This window comes from Balaenoptera ricei, chromosome 19 (genome assembly GCF_028023285.1).
Source record: "Balaenoptera ricei isolate mBalRic1 chromosome 19, mBalRic1.hap2, whole genome shotgun sequence".
Classification (NCBI taxonomy): domain Eukaryota; kingdom Metazoa; phylum Chordata; class Mammalia; order Artiodactyla; family Balaenopteridae; genus Balaenoptera; species Balaenoptera ricei.
In genome coordinates this window covers 57,522,503-57,546,709 of record NC_082657.1, presented here as the reverse complement: position 1 = coordinate 57,546,709, position 24,207 = coordinate 57,522,503, and the positions used below count along the sequence as shown (strand labels likewise).

Sequence of the window (24,207 nt, the reverse complement as noted above, 5' to 3'; positions counted from 1 at the left end):
TGAAAAAATTTATTACAGGGTGGACTGAAGGGTCACCACTGTTGTTAATGGATGGGAGTTTCTGGTGGCAAACCCAACAATTAGATAAGTGTCCTTTTGTAATAGATTGAGAAATACAAATGAGAGCATTGTCTGTCTGAGAAAAGGAGGGAGAGAGACTAGGGTAGGAAGTAACCATGGGAAAAAAGTAAACAGGCCTGGTAAGGTCATATTGAGAGAGCTATCTCATTCAGCGGTCATGTGCTTCGATTCCCGGTAAATTTGATTTGAAGGTTCCCAGTGCACATAGGACTGTATATCAGATGGAGCCTTCTTTAGCTATATGCTGTGTATCTAAGGCTTGAGTCTCTGATGCTTGGGTGCCATCTGGGTAGTGAGGAGGACCTTGTATAGTCCCTTCCAAGGAGATATAGGGCAGCATTTTTTCTTATTGATTCCAAAACAGAAAGGTGTGAGAAAATGGGGAACTGTTTAGTTTGGGAATCTGTAGTCAGATACCTGAGGAAACCGAAAAGCTTAGGGTCTAGTTCAGCTTACAGATGTATAACAAAACCTTAAAGACAATTAACAGGACAAGAATCTAATATTTACAAACGTGCAAACAATTTTTCTCTCCATAATTATTCCTCCTTTTGTCAAAGGTAATCATAGTAGAACTCATTTGTTTGAATTAATTTGGGCCTGATTATTGACCCAAATGCAGCAAGAATAGTAAGTGACCACATAAGCTCTTTTAAAGAATACTTTCCTGGAATCTTGTAAGCAAGATACTAGAGTGATTTTTCCAGGCAGTTTCTTAAAATTGGTCGTATCTGAGTGTATGTATAGCTTTCTCAAATATGACATTCCAGTCAAAGACTTGATAATATAGCCAATATTTCCAATTGTTTCCTGTTTCAAGGAGAACAGCTTCTTATTAAACTCATGCAAACAACTGTATTGACATTAAAAGAAAAATACTCATTGACAGTTTCTGAATATTGAAGGGATCAGGCAGAGAGAAAAAGTAAATGCTTCATCTTTGTTTACAAAGGTACATTTTATCAAATTGCTGAAAGTCATAGATAGCTTAAGAGAAAAAGCTTTCTTAAATCTGATAAATCAAAACATTAAAAAAATCAGCAATTTCAAATAAAAAGTCATACAAGAAATTATAACCATCTTCCTCAGTTTATTTAGTCCCATGTAACTAATTCTTGTTGATTTCAATCTTTTGTTGGAAGTTTTATGAAGCCATCAGTTTCTCCATGAGAGTTCCAAAAATTTTTACCCAGTTCAGTGGTATGATTAGAAAAGTTATCAGAAAGCTCTATTCCAGAATACCTGTCAGAGCCCTTTCCATGAATTTCTCTGTAGATGAAGCACTTGTGCAAGGACACTTTTGTAAAAGCATCAGAGTAAAACAATAACTGTAAGGAACAAATAACTTTAAAATAGCCACAGTTAAAGATCTGATGAGAATTGCAATTTATGAAGAAATTTGGTTATTTCTGTGACACATAACACTTTAAGATAATAACTAGAATTACAAGTGATAATAGAACATATCAGATTTCTAGGACTTTCATACAATTCTGGAATACTTATATTAATAACAGGTCCACACAAATATAATCTAATAAAGGTTTAGCATCACTTATTTGACAATGTTTCCCACATAACTTAACAAATCAATTAAGCCTAATTAGTGTAACATCTCTCCTTTTATAAGGAGAGAGAACACATCTTTTGAGATGTTCCAGAGGCCCTCTGGAACATCCCAAAGTTAGTTGGAGGTCAAAAAGACTTCATTTACAACTTGATTTTTTTTGGGGGGGAGGTATTTGTCAAATACCAAAAGGTTTCAAAACACCTGGTCAAATAGGATCATAAGTCATTGTGAAACTATCCTTAGTTATCTAGGTGACCAAAACAACAATTAAAGACTTCACAGGAAAACATAGAAGGTTGCTCCACAGAAATGTAGAGCAAAACTTAGCTCTTTTATTATCAAGATGACTAGTTTCCTTAAGTAATCAAAGACCTGTGTAAACAGTGTGAGGCACAGTTGGTAAAACATAAAATCTTTGCTTTTAAGCAGATTACTTATAAAGGTAGGGAAAAATCTTTCATAAGATTTTCTTATATCAGGAGCAGACCAATAATAGTCCAACGAAACTTTGTTCTTTAGCAGATGAAAGAAAATTAAGTTCCGGTTTTATCTAAGTACACTATTGATCTTAAAGGTTAATTTAAAAACCCTTATAACCAATTTGTTCAATCTTATTCAGCTTGATCATACATAAAATTCCCTTCCCAGGATTCTTTTTCCACAAACCTTCTACAACTTTCTATATCCATTTAGCTTTTGTCCTATCTTTTTTTCTTTTCTTATTCTGGAGCAATCATTTTATTTTAGGACAAATTTTTTTTCCCGTATCAAAAATGCATCTCCATTATTTATACCTTCTTTCACTGAAAACTCATATCCTACTTTTCATATACAGTCATTTTCTTTCATCCTTATTATTTCTAGTAGTTTTGTAAAAGCAAACAAACAAAACAAAAACCTTTTAGCTCTTTTACAAATCAGGTTTGTATTTAAAATTTTTTCCTCCTCTTTTTTGCTGACAATTTCAATTTCATTAGTTCAAATGTTATCTTCTCAATTTCAAAAACTTACAAAGCTTATCTAGGAAAGAAATGATGCGAGGTAGTTGTTATAGAATAATTACAGATTTACTCTTATAGGAGAGAATAACTGTCTATTCACTATATTAAATGAATGTAAATTCCTTCTACATAATATAGTTAAAATAAAGCATATACTTTTGGAAATTACAGTATGAGATTCACTGTCTTACCTCTGTCTACAGTTTCATCCTGACATTGCTCTGATAGAGTGAATGAATGAACAGACAGAGGCAACAGGATCCCCACATTACTGCCGAAGAGCGTTGTCCTAAATTGAGTAGACAGAATAAAGATTTGAAAAATGGGAAGACAACTTCCAAATTGATGGCAGATCTATAAATCTGGGAAACCACTACCAGAATTCCCAGCCTTGCAAGTAATTATAAGAAATGGGAGAATTTCTTTTATACAAAGGTTGCTGCCTGGCTACAAATCTGAAAAGATCAGGTAACAGGTATGAGCATATTAAACAATTATTGCAGTCTGACTGACCTTGAGGAATTATCACTGAGTTTGAACAGGGCAGAAAGGGTGGTTGTTTTTGAACTGACCTTTTCAGCTGGCTGCACAAACCATTTTGTGGCTCAGTTCATTGTGGTAGAAGAGCAGTAGCTTTCAATCATGCTGAATCATTCCTTAGTAAGAAACATAGTGTATATTATGTATATACATACATATGTGTATATATACTTACATATATAAAACCATCTAAGTAACAAAAATAAAAGTTTACCCTCTTGCACTGTTGGTGGGAATGTAAACTGATACAGCCACTATGGAGAACAGTATGGAGGTTCCTTAAAAAACTAAAAATAGAACTACCATACGACCCAGCAATCCCACTACCAGGCATATACCCAGAGAAAACCATAATTCAAAAAGAGTCATGTACCACAGTGTTCATTGCAGCTCTATTTACAATAGCCAGGACATGGAAGCAACCTAAGTGTCCATCAACAGATGAATGGATAAAGAAGATGTGGCACATATATACAATGGAATATTACTCAGCCATAAAAAGAAATGAAATTGAGTTATTTGTAGTGAAGTGGATGTACCTAGAATCTGTCATACAGAGTGAAGTAAGTCAGAAAGAGAAAAACAAATACCGTATGCTAACACATATATATGGAATCTAAAAAAAAGGTCATGAAGAACCTAGGGGCAAGACAGGAATAAAGACGCAGACCTACTAGAGAATGGACTTGAGGACATGGGGAGGGGGAAGGGTAAGCTGGGACGAAGTGAGAGAGTGGCATGGACATATATACACTACCAAATGTAAAATAGGTAGGGGGAAGCAGCCACATAGCACAGGGAGATCAGCTCAGTGCTTTGTGACCACGTAGAGGGGTGGGATAGGGAGGGTGGGAGGGAGACGCAAGAGGGAGGAGATATGGGGATATATGTATATGTATAGCTGATTCACTTTGTTATAAAACAGAAAATAACACACCATTGTAAAGCAATTATACTCCAATAAAGATGTTAAAAAAAAAAGATCACAAACTAACCAAAAAAAGTTTAATAAATTGACATGTATTTCCTATTTTTAGTGTATGCCATGTATGTATTCTGTTTTGCACCTTATGAAATTGCTCTCTTTTATTTATATATATGGATAGTAAATAAATCTATAACAAATCTATTTATAAATTATAGATAAAATTTAAGATACATATTATCAATTTATTTATATAGACAAATACAGGTAATATGTGTATCATAATTAACCAGTAGTATGTGAACACAGTTTGAAAAACAAGAAGTTATAGTAAATCCTCTCACAGGAAAAGTTATAGTAAATCCTCTCACAGGAAAATGCTTTCATGGGAGTTCCACTGTTTCTCATCTTCCAAAGCGGCACTAGCTGCTTTCTTTGAATTCTTTCATCATCAGTACGTACAGTTTATGTGGAGTTAATTTACGCTTATTACTCTATATGTTTTGACACTTTCTCTTTGGTCTATTTTGTATTCTGAGCTCTTTTCTCAACCTTTTAAATTATTTGTAATTTTTGCTTTCCAGTGAAAACTAGGAAGCAGGCAACTGTGAACTATCTCTCATATGTTAGGATCCTGCAGTAGATTAGAAAAATTATAAATACGTTAAAAAATTTTTAGAAGTATGTTCTTCCTCATAATAATCTTTTTTCAATGTGGCATAAAACATGTTTATTAAGAGCCCCAAATAGCCCTTGTCTCTGCAAAAATTAAAAAGCCAAAACTAGACAAATTTATGTTTAGCAATCAGTATCTCAGTATACCATCCTATCTGGAAATGATTTAGATAGTCAATGAATATCCATTATTTAATGTAACTTAGTATAAACTTTTATCTTATTTATAATTTTTAAAACACTTGTTTTTAGCGACTATGCTTCGGTTAGATATTAAATAGTTAACCATCATCTTAAGTTGTTTTTCTTGTTGACAAATTCTGTGACAGAAATAGCACAACCTAATTTTATCAGTAAACCCAGGTAGAAAAAGTTGTATATTTGCATTATATTCAATATTGATGACTCTGAAGACATGCCTTTTTCATTAAACCAACAAATTTAAGCTAACTTTTATTTCTCAAAGATTACCTCAGATCATATGAACTCAAAAAAACATTTGGGTTAGTTTCTGTGTTTCTGAGAGTATACTTGATTTATATAAACACTTAATGTTTCTTTAGGCCAATTAAATAGTGTTCTTTACAAATTAATTTTGACAATGCCACCTAGTGGTAGAAAAATATTATATACTTATACACATATAGACTTACATAATATACAGACAGACGCATACATCTTACAGGTTTTGTTTTTAATAATTTTAGCCATGTCTCAGGTAGAAAACTCAAAGGAATAGTTGCATCCAAATTGTGTTTCTGGCAGATTCAGTAAGTTAAGTTTACTTGCTCAGATGGCCAAAGTTTTTTACTAAAGATTTTTTATTTGCATGCTGTAAGTCATTTTGTCTTAGAAGCTTCTGTGTACCAATCAAAGAATGTATTCCATTGTCTCTGAGAGGTTTGGGATACTCTTTTTTAAGGGTGCCCCTTATAAATTTTATATAAAATAAAGATTCCCCAGAATGGCCATTATAATTCCAAATTATCCAAAAGTTCATCCATTTTTTCAGAAAGGCACAAGATCCTGGTCCAAGGACTAGGTGGATCCTATCTTGCCTTTGGATTCCCTAAAACACCTTAATTATGATGGGTCCTGTTTTCCAACAGCTGTTCTAAAATACCAGAAATCACATGTTTTTCCCTCTTTTGAACAGAATGAGTGACTTACCAAGAAGGTTCATAAAAACAGATCCCAAATAAAGCTGGCGAGCTCAAAATGCAAAGAGACTGGAGCTCAGATCCAGGAGAGACCCTCAAACTCCAGGATTAGGGAGAAAGCCCTGAGCTCAATGAGCTTTGTGGTTACTAGCATTTGTTTGCTCACGTGCCTAGGAGTTGTTGGGGTCTTCTTTGGCTCTCACTTTTGATTACCAAATAATATCAACCACAGAAATAAAGTAGCCCATTATTTTACCAGCAAAATGGATTTATTCAGAAATAGCAGAGAATTGCAATTCAAGACAGGCAAGCTGGTGAGTCAGGTAAATCTGAAGAAACAGAGGGAAGGTCTACTTTTATTAGGTTTTGGAAGGAAATTGGGGAGGGTTGTTTTGAATGAAATTTCATTGAAGAAGAACAAGAGTTCAAGACTGCAGCAGTTTCTTATTGGCTGCAAGTGGTGGTTAGTGCGTTTCTGCTGGGGCAGGAAATGCTGCTGGGGCATTTCCTTCTTTTTCTTAAAAGCGGGAGATTAAATTCCCTTGTGAAAAATGTTCTCCCTTGTACCAGAAGAAAAGTAACATTCTTATCATCAAAGTTAAGAAGTTGAGACTGAGAAAACTTTATACAGAGAATTCTATACGAACAGACCTTGTTAAAGTCTTATTTTCCTTCTTCCTACTGGTTATGCAGGCTGCAATGAGTGGTATGTGCATGAGAGCTCTCCCTTCAGGGGCTTCCTGACTCCATTTTAAATGAGGTTTACCTTTATTTATTTTCACAATATCTACAAATGATAATTTACAGAACTGTTTTGCCTCTGCATATTGTGGACTATAAATGTCCCTTCTGAAATTAAAACTGACATATACACACTACTATATATAAAATAGATAACTAATAAGGACCTTCTATATAGCACAGGGAACTCTTCTCAATATTCTGTAATGACCTATATGAGAAAAGAATCTAAAAAAGAGTGGATATATGTATGTGTATAACTGATTCACTTTGCTGTGCAGCAGAAACTAACACAACATTAAATCAACTATACGACAATAAAATTTTTTTAAAAATCTACACAACCAGAGGGGAAAAAAATAAAATTCAATTCAATTAAAATTGAAAACATAGGTATTAATATATTTAAATCTAATAAGATCAGAGACCCAATTACAGGTAACATAGAATGAATTAAGATTATGTTTCTTTGGAACCACTCTTGATACCAAATTCTGTACTGGTCAGTGTTCAATCAGAGAAATAGAATCACTTGTGTTGCTACTTAAATGCATACATATTTGCAGGAATTTGTTTCAGAGATTTGACCTCACACAATTCTGTGAGCTGTTTCAACAGTGTGATACTTTCCTATTTTATATGTGCTTAAAGTTCACAAGGCAGGCAGTTAGGAATTAAAAATGAATGTAACGTGAGTGAAAGCCAGGATAAGCTGGAACCCACAAACGGAAGAAGAACCCATGAGAATAGACTGGAACCAAAGTCAGTTCACACGGCCTTCATCCTTGATGAAGAGAGTATCTTAGAGAAGAAGCTGATATCTTTTATCATATAGATAAATGCACATATGACCTAGAAGTAGAGAAACGAAAGGAGGATTCTGGGAAAAGTGCATTTAATTTCAGGCCAGGCAGCTGCCACAGGCCAATGAGGAAAGTCAACAAATAGTCTCTGTCCTGACCTCTTGAGTACAAAAACAAAACGGCTGCTGCTTCACTTCTGCCCTTCAAATCCTGTGGAGAAACACCTTTGGTGGCTCATCCATTTTTTTCTTTTAAACTGCTCTTCTTCTTCTTTTTTTTTTTTTTTCTAATTTGGCTGCACTGCACAGCATGAGGGATCTTAGTTCCCCAACCAAGGATCAAACCTGGGCCCACACAGTGAAAGGGCCGAGTCCTAACCACTGGTGGGAATTCTGGGAAACATAGGTCAGTCAAGCCAAGTTGACAATTTGCAAAGTTAACACAAACACATTACTTTTTGTGTAGCAAAACATTAATATCGACAAGTGACATAAACAAAAACACTAAATAGGTTCACATTAAATACACGTCAGGTTTTGCCATCCAAAGATTTTTGCATTAATCTGACAAATACATTCAGTTTTAAAAGATTTTTGGATTTTGTAATTGTCAAGAGATTCAAGATTTACTTTATGTTTCCAGGTAGAACAAATTTAAAGTGATGGTTTTGGGCAAAAAAGAATGTGAATAAAAAATGATAATCAAGAAAACTGTTGTTCTGCAACAGCATCCAATAAAGCAGATACTTTCCTTGACTCTAAATAGTGACTTTCCAGACTTCCCTGGTGACACAGTGGTTAAGAATCTGCCTGTCAAAGCAGGGGACACGGGTTCGAGCCCTGGTCCACGAAGATCCCACATGCTGTGGACCAGCTAAGCCTGTATGCCACAACTACTAAGTCTGCACTCTTAGCCTGAAGCCACAACTACTGAGCCTGCGTGCCACAACTACTGAAGCCCACGTGCCTAGAGGCTGTGCTCCACAACAAGAGAAGCCAGCACAATAAGAAGCCTGCGCACCGCAAGGAAGAGTAGCCCCCACTCGCCGCAACTAGAGAAAGCCCGTGCGCAGCAAGGAAGACCCAACGCAGCCAAAAATAAATAAATAAATAAGTTTATTTTATAAATAAATAAATAAATCGTGACTTTCAAGTAACTCTTCTCAGTAGACATATAACATATATAAACGATAAACTAAATATCTTCAGGGCACAAGTATTCTTTCAACTATCATTTTTTGGACTAATCAGATTAAAAAATCTGGCAATGAGAATAACCTCTATCATGGAATCCAGATTCCCAAGCCTAAAAAATATATAAATGTTCAAAGGATTTTCCAAAATGGTATGAAAAATGAATATATGAATGCTGTGGCCATGAGAATATGCCTCTCAGATCTCTGACCACAGCAAACATCATTGAGCAACGTTCCAAACTATTGCATTCTGAAATCCATTACCATGTTTGTGCCTCAACTAGATTTCTGATGAGCTATACCAAGCCAGTGCCTGAGCATGGTAGGAATATTATGGTAGGCCTGTCCGAGGAAATCCTGTGACCTCATAAATGACTTTGACTCCAAGATTCCATGACAATTCTTTAGCACTTGAGATCAGTCTAAGATGCTTGCACCCAAATTTTCTTCCATCTTTCACTCACTCCTGCATTTGAGATCAGACTTGCATCTCAGAATCATGGCTCTCCAAGCTCCTTCCTTTTTTTCTCACATTCATTTTTTCTAATAAAGTTTTGCACACTTAATCTTATCTTGGTGTCTGTTTCTTGAAGGAGCTAGTGTAACACAATGTTATGTTTTGGTCTATGTGTTTGTGTGTGCTTGTGTGTGTGCCACAAGAGCAAATACAAATAAAAATGAAATGCTTAATTCTCCTGTTATAAATAAGAGACTTCTCCCCTCCTTTTTCTGAGCTCATTTACTTTAGAAAATGTGTAAACTCTTCACTGTCTCTTTGAAATTATATAAATCTTGTAAAAGCTAATTAAGCTTATTGCCAGTTTTAAGATCCAGGAATGCCTTCTCAAGGACCTGGGAGCCATCTGTTTGAAGTGTAATCTTCAAGGAAGCTAGCCCCACTATCTCCAAGTTTCTGTGAGAAGGAAGGAGCCTAATTTGGGTAGATGCCTCTCTCCAAGTTGCAAAACTACTTAGGTATGACATTAGTGTCATAAAGATATGAGAAATTTATTTTTCCTTTAGATAAAACCAATTTCCTAACACAGATGGTCATTCCAATTACCAGATGAATTATGTGTGACCTATAGTGCTGTTAAATCCTTTTACTTGAGGACTATTTATTATTTATCTTGAGAACATATATGTGATGGTTGGCCATTTGGCTATATAAAAATTGTCTCTAAAATCTCTTAGTGGATTACCTGTGATGTACATCACATTCTGATTTAATTCTTATTCAACAGTAAAATTGTTTTCTTTCTCTTCTACGTATATGGAAGAAGTTTTCTAGGTTGGGAAGAGATTTTTTAAAAATTATATGTCCCAACAATATGTATATGTATATATATATATACACACGTATACATGTATATATGTATGTGTGTGTGTGTGTATATATATATATACATATATATATCTGTATATACATATCTGTGTATATGTATATATATACATACATTTCCCCAACATGTATATGTACATGTGTATGTATATATTTATATACATATATGTTTCTATGTATACACATACTTTTGAAAACATTGTGTTTCAGAAATGTTTACATAGTATTAATTTCAATTGCTCTAAAAATATTCTATGGTAATATTTTCTTCAAAATATTAAGCAAATTCAGAGGTATTCAACAAGTCATTAGATATTTCTTGCCCTTGTAAGACACAAACTTGTGACAAAAATATTTAGAAAAATAAGAGCTGGGATATATTTTATAATGCAATATGAAACAAGTGTTACAGAAGTGTGTATCTATAGAATTTGGGAAATTTTCATAGAAGAAATCTTCTTGGCTTTATTGTCCAAACATTTACAGTACCACTATTCTTCATCTTCCCCATTATATCCAAAATATCTCTCTTCTTGTGGGGGTAATGGGACTTCTTGATTATGTCAGTAACTTCCTAGCTCCTCATACCTTACTGCTTCTACCTGCCTTCCTTTCCCCAAAGAATTACATAGAAGCCTACATGATCCCTTAAATATATAACTCAGATAACTTCATTCCTTTGATAAATCTGTGCATTTGTCCCCATTTCACTCATTGGTCTGTAGATTTGCACTCCTACCCCTCTGGCTTTTTCTTTTAGTACCCTGGTAAGCTAACTCAACCCCAGATTCACTGGCCTATATGCATTTTCTTGCATTCCAGGCAAGCTCCCTCCTCATGGATACGGTCCCAGCTCTTCCTGTGGCTAACATCCTTATTTTCTTCTGTATTTTATTCAAATGTCTCATTTTCAGTGACCTGCGTTGAACATCCAGATTTAATAATTCCATCTGCTTCCTCCCTCCCTCAGCACTCCTTCTCCTACTTATACTTTTCCCTTATATATATATAAATCCATAGTGTGTTTTTTTTTTGGCTGCGTTGTGTGGCTTGTGGGTGATATTTTCTTTAAAAATCAACAGCTAATTCAGAGGTATTCAACAAGTCCCTGACCAGAGATTGAACCCAGGGCCCCATCAGTGAGAGTGCCAAGTACTAACCACTGGACTGCCAGGGAATTTCCATAGAATTTTTTTACCTTCTTAATAATTATGATTTACTTGTTTATCATACCTGTTGTTTATTCTCTGTTTACTCTAGCCTGAATATCAGCTGTTCAAATCCAGGTATCTTTGGCAATTTTGCTCACTGATGCATCTAAATCCTAACCACTTAGGATGGTTATGGTGCCTGATACATAGCTGGTACTCAGTAAGCGTTTGTGTGATAAAGGAATGCATGCATGCATAGAAGAAGCCATGTAAGATGGCAAGTGAAGGCAAAATGGGTTTCAGTTGGCCAGTGTAGGATTTTATGTAAATTACTGTGTGCTGAAGGAAAGCAGCAAGTCTGAGAATTGATGGGTATGTTTGTGGACTTTGAATAATGCAGAGGAGAAGAACTGGGTTCAAGGAAATTGAAATGTGTCTGGAAAAGTAAGCTGTTGCTATATACTTTTTCCTTACTGGTTCTTTGTACTTAGGTTTCCAGTCACTAGAAAACTACTCAGCATCTACAATAGTCAGTGGTATAATGAGCACTGTTTCAGAAGATAGTATATAAAACAGGCTGTAGGGGGAAAAGCCATTTGAAAACTGCTGCAGTTGTCGTCCCTCAATAATCTTAAGAGGATAGGTTTGAATGAAATGCCTTAAAATTCAAATATCACTAGTCCTAACATTTTTGTGATAACTGCCAATTTCTGTATCACCAGTATGATTGATTCTCTTTGTCCAGCAGTACTGTATTTCTGTTATCTGAGTTTTTTTTAATAACCTTTTACAAAACTTTCATATAAGTTATATGCTTTACATACCCTCCACAGAATTTATGTTCTATAATCATAATCAGAGGAGAGAAACAGAACAGAATTTAGACAAGTTAAAGCCTAAAACTTGATTTAAAAAAATTTTGTATTAGTTAAGGCTTTGTAAATTATTTAAGCATAATATTTATAAAATTACTATTCAATTTTATTTTAAATGTCTATTTGTTTGAGTTAAATACACTGTGACAATATTTGGATAACTTTGAAGAGACATAAATATAGAACAGATATGCTGAGACTATCTGCTGTGTATACATCCTAAAATAGACATATTAGAGTCAAAGCTCAACTGCTCATATTAATAAAAGGAAAAATGTGTCTTCATCTGATAGGAGGTGATAAAAACTCATTTTTATCCTTGAGCATGAGATGAGTATTTGAAGTCTAAAACATAATGTATTTATTTCATGAAGACCAAACTAATGAATTCCTGGAATTTCTTTACTGGTATTTGCTTATCTGTAAAAGCCATTTCAAGTGAATATTAGAGGGAATAATCTCTAAGATTGATGCAGAGCTCACACCCAAGAGAACTGAGCTAGCCGTCATCTCTCCTCAAATAGATATAGTTAAGTCCTTTGGTTTCAAGTATCTTCCACTTAGATTGTAAGATGAATGAAATGATTAAGCAAACTAATAAAGAAAGTACTTAAACCCAGTAAATTTGAAGGACAAATTATTTGGAAAATAGAATGTGCTAATAATAATTTTCCTGTAGAAAACTTGGAAAAAATAATTGCTCAGAAATAAGACACTATGCTGTGCTTCAGTAATCTAATTTACAATGAGCATTTAAATGCTGAAATCTCTTTAAGCACATAATTTAAGGCCAAGGTCAATCGAAAAAGGATCCAATAATGGATATTTTTTTCTAGAATTGATGGATTAACTTAAGAAACTCAAACTCATAATTCAGAAACCATATAATATTTGGAATAAAAATATTGATGTTAACTTCTTAAAATAATTTTTAGTTTAAAAATGTATTTTGTGCTACTTGAGCTATAATTATCAATTTGCATTTGAAATTACTCGTTCCATAAACACTGACTGATAACCTCAAATTTTATCCATGATATTACTTAATGAATTCCTGAATATTTAATGTTAAAATATACCTACATACCAATATTTCAACAAATTTAACACCACTGAGTCTGATAATGAAAATAGGTTTTTTACATGTGCTGCCAGATTGATAGTAATTTTTAAATACCTTAACTTGTAAGATGCATTGCTATTTTAAGTAAAATAAATGTGAAAAAAATGGATACCTCTAAAGATGATAAACTGGAGAAATACATAGACAAAAGTAAATATGGGAAACAACCTTCTGAAGACAAGATCTATATTTTAAAATAATTAATATCACAAAATTTATAAAATGTTGGAAAGAGAAAATGATGAAAATCATTACAAGGAACACTTTGGTAAAATTATTTTGTGCTTTTTCATTACATGTACTTAGTACTGCTTTTATGCTTTTAACTATTAAATTATTTGATTTTTTCATATTATTGACTAAGTTACTATTTTATATAGTTCTCAGCATCTCAAACATGTGGCATTTCTAGGAAGGACTATACCATATTACTAGTGGTAAGTTTGAGCATTTTTAATAATTGGTGAAGCTATTTCTCAGTATAAATTTCTTTAAAATCCTTGAGAAATGAAAGCTGAGTGTCTGTTTTAACATTACTGTCCAACAGTCTGCATTAACATTATTTTGCTCTTCCAGGAAACTCTTACCCAAGAAGGTTAATTTACAGATAAGTTTGTTCTAAGTACTTCATGAAAATCCAGACACCCAAAGCATAGAATATTTCACTAGCTCTCCTGAAGTACAATTCTCTTCTCACAGCCATCGACTTCTCAGATGGGCTCATCAAGGCTCACTTCGACAATCCCAACTGAGTCCCTTACTAATAAATTATTATTTTACAAATTTGACCCAATTTCAAGTATACCCTCTCACTGAAAGGACCCCCTTTAATTGGATCCCCCAAATCTTATAAATATCCTGTCCTGACCTTTCTGTTCCAAGTACTCCTAAAACTGTCAAGATAGTTCACTGCCTTTCTGCAGTAAGCAATAAATCTATATTCAGTCAGTGGGTTATTTTGGTAGTCTTTCTGGAGAGGTGACAGGAGACACCCCTTCTACTTAAAGAATGCCTACGATTATTATTGACTTATTTACTGTCAGATTTCTATAAAATAAAAGAGCATTAGCATCACTGTTTTGTTATACTCAGCAGCTTGCCATATGGTAAGCATACATTAGAAGACAATTAAGGGTGAAAAGGACTGCTTTTCTCACATAACACAATTACATAGTGTGAAAACATTCAGGAGGTGTTTATGAACTCAGTGGATGCTGAAACATAAGGTATTTCTTCACGAGACATAAGGAATTTTGCAAGAAAAATATAACCAGTATTTTAGTTCTTTTTTAGAGATCTAATTAGTATGTCTTTTAAAGAAAAACTGTCTAAAATTTAAATTATTTTTAAGGGAATTTTAGTCACTTGAAATCTTCAGTTTATAAATCAGGAAAAAATCTTTTAACTCTTGATACTCCTACGTAAGATCATGCAGCTTTAAGTTAGGTTAACAGTAGATTGCTGTTTATATTAAAATCTAACCCTTGAGTTAGTTAAACATGCAGTTCCATGAGTCTGTTATAATGCCTGGAAGATTTGAGTCTTTATTCATAAATATGTGAAAAATACTTTTGTATAGAAAAGAACTGCACAAAAATAGACATTAAGATTCAAGTAAAGAAAGCATAGGGATTGAAGACAAATCAGAGCATAATTTTTGAAAATTGAAATATAACATACACTAGAAAAAAGTGCACAAATCATCAGTATTCAGTTCAGTGAAACTCTACAAAGGCAAGTATGCAGTCAACACTGGATGAAGAAACAGAATAATATCCATATCTTGGAATTTCCCTGCATGTTCCTTCTCTATCACTATCTCCCCTCAAAGATGATGTTTTCATGGAGGAGTTTTGGCGTTTTCATAGGTGTATACCTATGTCAAAATTATACTTTAAATATGTGAAATTTATTTTGTTAATTACACCTCAATAAATTATTTATAAAAAGTAAGTATACAAAATGATTTCCAATAACAGTAAGTACAGTAAGGACTGTAAAGTAGTCAAATGGAAGGAGGAGGATGAATTTAAAAACATCTCCTTTGAAATCACATCTTTTCATGATAGACCTGAATGATAAGAATGAGTCAAGCATGAAAAGACTATGGCAAAAATAAACAAACAAAACATTCCACATAGAACAGTGACTACACTTAAAAATATGGATGGGGCCTCACAAACATAATCTTGAGTTAAAAGGCCAGGTACAAAAGAGTATTTATTAATAATTATTTATTTATAATGTACAAAAAGTGTTGTAATTAATCTCTACTCTTAGAATTCAGAAGTGATTATCCCTGGAGAGTTATTGGATAGGTATGTTGACTTAAAGAAAGACACACAGCATAAGAGTTTAAATTCTATTCAGGGTGTAACTGAGGACTAGAGCCCAGGAGAAAGCCACTAAATTGGCTCTGATGTGTTTGTGAAAATTCTGTGAGTCACACAGTTATATGAACACTATGTATTCACACATATGCTGTGGTATGCAGACTTGAAATTTAATTTAAACTAAAAAATTATATTAAACATATGAAATAGATATATTATATCCCAGCTAGATACTTACCCAAGAGTTAACTTTTGTTAAAAAATGATGCCACTCTTCTGATCCAGAACTATAAATGGCACACTTTAAATATATAAAATATATCAACCTATCTAAATTTCATATCATCTGTTATAATAATTAAAGCCCTTCTTTATTATCCCCAGGATTAAATTTCTATTTATATTGCTTTGCATCTTTCTAATATGTACTTAAACATGAATCAAACAACATTTTAAAGCTATATTTGAAGATTTTAATGCTTTTTCCCACTTTTTTAAACATAGCATGCAAAGAAGACATTGAAATTCACTCTCAGTTTAAATCTAAAGCACTATGAAACTTTATTCCTAAAAACAAAACAACACACAATACCAAAATGTGAAGTATCTACACTGAGAATACTGTCTACAATCCAGCAAGTATACCTTAAAACGACAGAGTGGAGACGCTAGAAATTATTGAGATGAGACCAAGGTGAGAAAGAAGGGACTAATATATGGTGCATTTATAGTGAGATTCACGGTACCCAATAATTAAAATTTAATTGTGGACTAGTTATTCTCATTTCAGGTTTAGAAAGTATAAGCTGAGTTTAAGTAACTTGTTCAAGACTACATGACTGCGTGGTAAAATCATGTCTTTCTAACATATGTTTCCCTAAGACTAAAGATGAAGCATTTAAAAAACAATAATATAAAAAAGTTTGAATACAGCAGAAATACAGCAGATACTATCTTCCTTATAATTTCCTTTAATTAACCAATAATTTATCTTGAAAATCTACAGAGAGCTAAAAATAAGTTTAAAACATTATAAATATACTTTTATTATGTTGGAAGAAAAATGGTTAAGCAGCAGGTCAGGAATCTCCTCTATCCCTTTGCTGGGGGGAAAAGCTCTATCAAACCTTGTAAACATGCTGATGACAGATCTGCAGACAAACTGTTTAATGGTTTTGCCAATAGGAGAGTTGTTATCTGTGGAATCGTTTTAGCAGGGTTTACCTAGTTTGTCTAGTGTGCCTGAAGTAAATACACTTGGAATCCATGAATTTATGTGGCATGGATCCCTGGAAAAATCACATTAGCTATTTAAATATTTAAGTATAAAATGGAGATGACTGAGGGGCTCCCTTCTCTATTATGAATGTGGCTCCATATATTTCTTAGATACTTCTATATTAATCTGGTCAAAGTGTGTCTGATATGGAAAGAAAAGACCTGGAGTGCTACAGTACCTGACCTGGACTTATCTCTATTTGCCTGTGCCTTGTGATTACTAGGATCCTTGAATTCTTAAATATAGCTTGATAGTAAGTATATTAATTTCCTAGGGCTGCCGAAGTACCACAAATTGAATGGCTTAAAACAACAGAAACATATTCCAAAGGTAGGTGTCTAAAATCAAGGTGTTGGTAGAGACATAAGGGAATCATTCCTTGCCTCATCCTAGCTTCCTATGGTTTGTGGGCAGTTCTTGGCATTCATTAGCTTGTAGCTTTATTGTCTTCCTTTATTACTACATGGCGTTTTCTGTGTGTGTCTTCACATGCCATCTTTTATAAGAACACTCATTATGTTTGATTAAGGGCCTCCCTACTCTGGTATAACCAAATCTCAATTAATTACATTTGCAATGACACTGTCTCTACATTTTGAGGTACTAGAGGTTAGGATTTCAACATATTTTTTTTGGGGTGGGGGACACAATTCAACTCATAACATCAGGTAAAGTCTCTGATATTGTGTGAGTATGACTGACAATCAGATCCCTTTTGTTATCTGATTATAGACCAATGGGGTGAAGATAATCTGGTACAACCTTAATTTAATTTCTAAACTGCTAAGAGGAAATACTAAATGTCTTTCAACAAAATATATATAAATAATTAGTATGAGATACATGGTATCTTATTAATTTAAACAAGTATATTCCAACTACTTTTCTAACCTCTTGAGGCAGAGGTCAAAATAATAAAGTACCTAGTACTAGGTAACAATTTAGACTACATGAACTATAAATATGATCAATTTGGGGAACAAATCCTTATGTTTTATCTTAATTTGGGTTCTTCCATAAATAGATACTAACACAGGAATTTAGATACAAGAAATCTCTTTGTGAGTTGAACCCTGGAACTACTTGAGAAAGAAGGGAAGTGAGAAATGAATGGAGTCAAGTCAATAGAAGATGAGTTAATGAGCAAGTTACCCCTGTTGGCAATTGGGATTAATATCACCAGAAGCCGCTAAAACACTGTGCAAAACATGCCACAGAATTTGACTACTGAGGGGCAGGGAATTGAAGAACTTATATATAACCCCTTGCCCTGCAAATAAAAGTTGGAGAAATTACCTACAACCCCTGGGACTCCAGGAGCTCCAGTGAATTATCTTGCATGCACTTTAAGCTTGCCTTGTGTGACTGCCTAGCATCTTCCCATGGCCAGAGATATCTCCAGAGCAGAGATGCAGGAAGTTGTTGGTATGTCTAAGTCCTCTATGAAAACTACCTGAGGTGTAGGCCAAAGAGATAGAGTGTGAAACTGACAGACTGTGCTACATACATTACCCCTTTTTTGTGAACAGTATCCCTGACATTCTTCATGGAACTCTGGCTTTGTATTTAAGACCTAGGGTGAACTCAATTAAGATCTAGAGTGTTCCTTCACAGAAGCAGTATAAACCTAAAATTGTTCTCCTCTTTTGGGTATGCTCCATGGTGTTTCATGATCTTTTCAGACTCCACATTTTACCCCATGAATTATAATCTACAACATTTCTTGTGAAATATAGATAAAAATCAACCACATTAAAAAAAGTGGACCTTGGCAATAAGTGAAGGTGAATGGAACTGGTCGTGTCAGGATAAAGTAAATAATCCAAGTAAATAATCAAGTAAATACTCCAAACTAGTCCAAGTAAATAAGATAGTCGCAAGTTGGGTGTAGTGAACTAGGAGGTCAAGTGGCTTAGGCCACTTAATATCTGACAACAGAGCAAGAACAAGTGTAGAGATAGATTACATAAACTGTGTCAAATAAATAGAAGATAGCTCACAAGGGGAAAATGGAGAGCTAAGAAAGAAACTAAGACATGAGGCTATTTTCAGGAAACTATGGCATAATGGTCTACTACAGGGGTACTTGGCAATTGTTACTCTGACATCTAATAAGAGCTCTTCTGTTAATATTCCTGGCTCTACATGTCTAATATCCGTGGGTATAAATGGTGTTCATTTAACTCAGATGATGTACATATTGCCCATATTCTTTAAAAGATATACATCCCCCTATAGTGCCTTACAAACAACCTGGAATTTAATGGCAAGGGTCTTAGGCCTTCTCATGGCTGACATATTAATACTTATCAAGTGATTGAGTAGGACTCCTAGTGGTAGAATCTCTGCCTCAAGCACAAGGAGCAGTATTTGCAGCATGAAGTCTCTGGTATATGCACTGGAGTGATGCTTGTGAAAGTCACTGGGGGAGTGTATATGAAAAAGCAGTTTAGCAGATGTAAAAAATAAATCTAACTTTCACACTGTTAAAGATATGATCCAACCACTTTTGATCAAAGTCTCTTTTGAGTCCTATAAATAGATTATGAGAGAAAACTTAGATGAATAAGCCTTTAAAGAGAAGCTTTGACATGTCAGAAGAATCACCAGATCTAATGTTCACCTACCTAGTAACCTATATGTGTTCTGAGAGCCTGCTAATGTGTCACAACTAGCTTAGTCTCCGATATATTAATAAAGTAGGGAGAGGGAGGCTGGTATATGGTATATCATCTTCCACTGCCATATAATCTGTTCACCATGACTATAAAATGTGGATGATAGCAGGGTTCCTGATGGGCATTGAAGTATACGTAATGATGAAAGAAAAGACAGTTTAACAACAATTTCAATGAGAAAATGTTATTTGAGTATGACTTTATTAATGATATCAAGAAATCACAGAATTTTTAGGGCATGGTTAACTATCTTCTAAGTTGGATGTGCATGTCATTAAAAATTGAAACTCAATTTACTCTTTTATTTTTTTTCTCTGTGTATTTATTATTTTGTGGAATTGACTTGTTGAGACCTCTGCTAATGAGTAAGTATATTCAACAATCTGTTTCTGTGAAGCAACCTGAAAATAAGTCATAGGAACCATGAGTTCTAGGAGAACTATGTCCCTATAATTTATGGCAAGGAATAGCTCCATTTCACCCTAGATTTCATTTGGAGATGTATCTAGTTAAAGCAATAATTATCCTTCTTACTTAACTTCAAAGCTGTTGATACTTCTGCACATACGAATGGCTTTCCCATATGGGAAATTTCAGAGTCTGCCATGGGTCTTGTTTGCACTATTTGTTGACCTTTTCCAAAATGATCAGTTTCTGCTTTGGCTTTTTTTCCCTTTTCAGAATTTTCCTTTTTTTTCTCATTTTTAAAGCAAAATATTGTTTAAATCTAGCAGCCCTATGTCTGATGCTTTGTGTTAATACAGTTCCCCACATATCAATGTTTTCCACATATCAATATTTATGTCAAATTATTTTCTATATGCCCTTTAAGCAAAACCTAGTGCATGTAGTGCTCAGATTTTCTTCACTACTCTTATTTTTCATGGCAGTTTGACATTCATTTTTCATTCTATCAGACTGGGCTACTGCACAGAGGGATTTTAAGGAACATGGCCTAGATATCATTCATAAGGAAGAGGCTATCATACCACTGAAAACACACATAGTTGATGTCACAAGAGATATTATAGTTTCTACTGAAATTTACCTCTTCATTGATATGAACTTTACTTAATGGGGAAATTACCTACTTTTTCTTTTCCCCACTGCTACATTTATCGCTTCCTAGCATAGAGAAGTGTTGTGAAGCAATATGTTTAAAAATACAGTTTCATCATATTACTACACAGACTATGCTAGTAAACATTTCCCAACCTAACACAGTGTCTTATTTCCATTAAAAATATGTTAGCCTTTATTCTCAACAAACCCAGTGCTAAGTAGTTTATGTATTTTTTGTCTTTGACTCTTCACCACAAATCCCAAAAGTACGTATTGCTGTTTTTCCCATATTATAAATAAAAATCCTGAGGCTTAGAGAGATTAAATAATTTGTCCAAAATCACAGAGCTAGGGAATTTGGGGCAAATATTTAAAACTAAGTCACCAGACCTCAGACACCTTGTTCTTAATCATTGTATTACGCTGAGTTCAGAAATTATAACACTATTTTTATTCGATTCTGTCAACTGCTAATAATGAGTACCTAGTAAATATGTGGGTTCACTTCTTTTTAGGTAAAATAAAAGTTTAATTAAACATTTGTATTATCCTCTGTAAATCTCACTACCCTCTCATAGATATAATCCTATCTTTCATTTGCTTTAATGTCTTGTGGAAGACTCCTTTGTCTTTGAAATTCCATTTTTTTAAAAAAAGAAATTTCTACCTGATATTAGTCTTCCTAAGTTTATACTACACAGCGATTTTTTAACAATTAGTATATTATTATTTTTAATTTCATTTAGTTTTCCAGTAATTTCATATATTTTTTCTTATCAGTTTTATTGAGCTATAATTAGCATAAAATAAAATGCACAACAGTAAACTATGCAATGTGTGTGTATACATATATATAAGTATTTCTAGTTGAGTAATTGAACAATTCTATTACTGGCACAAGATGACTAAGTGTTCAATTTAACTTTAGACAATGAAACTACTAAAAATGTTTCCTGGCATATTACTTTTTTAATGGCCTTGCAGCCACACCTGATGCTGTTTTTGTGATAGTATTTCCTTAATGACATTACAAAATCAGATTCATATTTTTCATAGGACTTACAACATTGCATCTTTATTGGACTTGTGTAAATTTAGCATTTTCCATGGTTTTAAATTTGAATGAACGTGCTGTTTTGAAGAGAGAAATTTCTTATATATTTTCAAATAAAAGCAGTAAATGTCTTAGTAGTTAGAGAGGTTGGTACTTACTTAAGCTATATTCTAGGTCAAATATGTAGCAAGCAATAAAAGGATTTAAAAACAAGGTACATGAGAAAAAAATATAAGATGATGTAGAATAGATGGACAATCTTAGATATCATGGTACAGTTCTTAAAGATTAAGAACCAAAATCTTCAACCAAAGATTATAGAAAGGAAAAAATCATGAAGATTAATGAAGATTTCAAAGTAGTACATAAGGGGGGAAAATGCAAAATTTGGAGAAAGATGGGAGGGAATAGTTAAGCATGCAAATTAATTATATAGACTTATCTAGTCAATATTAATACTATTAATAAAACATGCATTTATGACCTAAGGTTGCAGTTCAATGGAGGGAAAATTATGTATACCAGTAATTTTCCTATAGCCTAACATGAAGCAAATTTTCTAAAATGTAGAAGCTAATATTTCTCCTTTTATTCCTAAGAAGTTTATTATCAAGGATCTCAGAACCTCAGAACGCCTTAAACAATAAGAATAGCTCAGATGATTAAATGTAGCTTTGGATTTTGGATGATTGTACTCTATTTTAATTAGAACCAAGAAATTACAGTAAAGTTTATATTCCTTATGGATGATAATAGAAAAAACCCTAACTAAATTCATCTAATATGATCATTGTCTAAAGATAGTAAACTTAATCTTTCAGATTAGGTATTTTGACCTATGTTAACCTATCTTTCAAGCCTGTCACAATGCATTCCTTTGTTTATAAAAGCTCTTTTATTTATACTTATAAAACTTCCACCAGTGCTTCACAATTCATTTAATACTATTTTGGAATTATAAGCTGACAATGTGCAGAAACTTCTCCGTGTAACATTATCACATATGCCGTATACTATGGTGTTGATAAGTTACATTCTTTGAATCTGTTTATGAAGTGTGTTAAAACATAAGGGTTATATTTTTATGGTCAACTCAAAAATAAATTTAAAGCTAAAAAATATAGACCATTTACCACAATCTCATTTTACAGTAGGAAACTAAAGTCCTGAGAAATTAAATGTGCAGGAACTTACACAACTAGTTAGATGATGATCAGGGAGCTGAACGCAGATTTTCCTGCCTCCCAGTCCAGGGCTTATGCCACCATGTACCTCCTGTGCATGTGCACAGAATACAGTGTTCTCTGCAGATCGTCTGGATTCCTGGATTCGTTCTCTTTTTCTCTGTCTCCATCCAACCTGGAAAGGCAGAACCAGAGAAGAAGATTTGGAATAAATGTTTCCTGCTGAGACCACAACTATCCTGACTTTCAAAAGAGCTAGCAGTTAGTCAACAGCATGAGAAGGAAGGGGTCACTGAGAAATTGGGAACCGTAATCGATATTATTCAAAATACTTAGCTTCCTTTGGCCCCTGGATCAGGGAATGAGTCTTACTGGGAATATGGGTGTATAACTCCTACTCATAGGCTTCTGTCCATAATTTTTATTTCATATAATTAGAAATTAGTCATTTGTATAGAACAACATAGGAAAGTGAATCTGAAATTCAGTGGGATTATTGGTTTTAAGGGGAAGTAACTCCATACCTCAAATACCAGTACATGTGACTGCAGTCCCTGGGAATTATCAAAATTTACAAATTATGAGTAATAGTGAATGACAAGTACTGACTCTTCAACCATATTAAATAAGTCTTGAGGCATAGATCCTATTCATTTCTCTCAGTACAATTTTCAGAATACAGTAGTTGCTCAAGAAATCTATATATTTACACAAACTGTAAATTTATCCTTTTGTGTTTATTATTTTAAAATTAACCATTAACATTCCAAGAACTTGTGTAATAATAACTGAATTCTTCTTTTTAAAATTTGCTGTCTTCTGTTGTTTCAAGTCTCACAATTAAATTTATCTGATTATTTTTAAAATCCACATATACTTATAGAGACTCCCCAAAGTATTATTCTACCTTTTCCTTCATTTTCCTGCCAAGTACTTACTGTCTAATCCATGGTTTAAAAATTGTTTTTTTCTATAAAAGAACAGATAGTGAATATTAGGTTTTACAGGCTGTGCATTCTCTGTTACAATAACGCAACTTAGCCACTGTAATGCAAAAACTGCCATAGACAGTATGTAAATAAAGGAGCCTTATTGCGTTCCAACAAAACTTTATTTATGGAATCTAAAACTTGAATTTCTTATAATTTTCACATGCCATGAATATTATTCCTTTTTTGTGTTTTGTTTTTTGTACCAGCCAGGATATAACAATGATTTTCAAATGTTTTTTATTTTGACCCCACAATGAAAAAGATATTTTACTTTATGACCAAGTGTACATTTATATCCATATATCTAAATAACTATATAGACCTAGATATATATATGTATATATATACATATATATATATATTTATCTGTATGTATCGGTGTAAGAATATCATCCATATTGTAGTTTGGATAAGTACTTCATTCCTTTTCAGGACTGGATAAT

The 24,207-nt window shown here is 33.5% G+C and overlaps 1 long non-coding RNA gene across 1 annotated transcript in view; it reads right to left on the bottom strand.

Moving 5' to 3' along the window:
* Nucleotides 1-24,207, bottom strand: part of LOC132353966 (uncharacterized) — a 39,308-nt gene that overhangs the window by 6,126 nt on the left and 8,975 nt on the right. Inside the window, exons 2-4 of the long non-coding RNA XR_009499125.1 lie at nucleotides 22,783-22,947; nucleotides 3,225-3,308; nucleotides 2,844-2,941 (exon numbers count right to left, since the gene is read on the bottom strand). This is a non-coding gene — a long non-coding RNA (uncharacterized LOC132353966). The remainder of the gene's footprint in view (nucleotides 1-2,843; nucleotides 2,942-3,224; nucleotides 3,309-22,782; nucleotides 22,948-24,207) is intronic.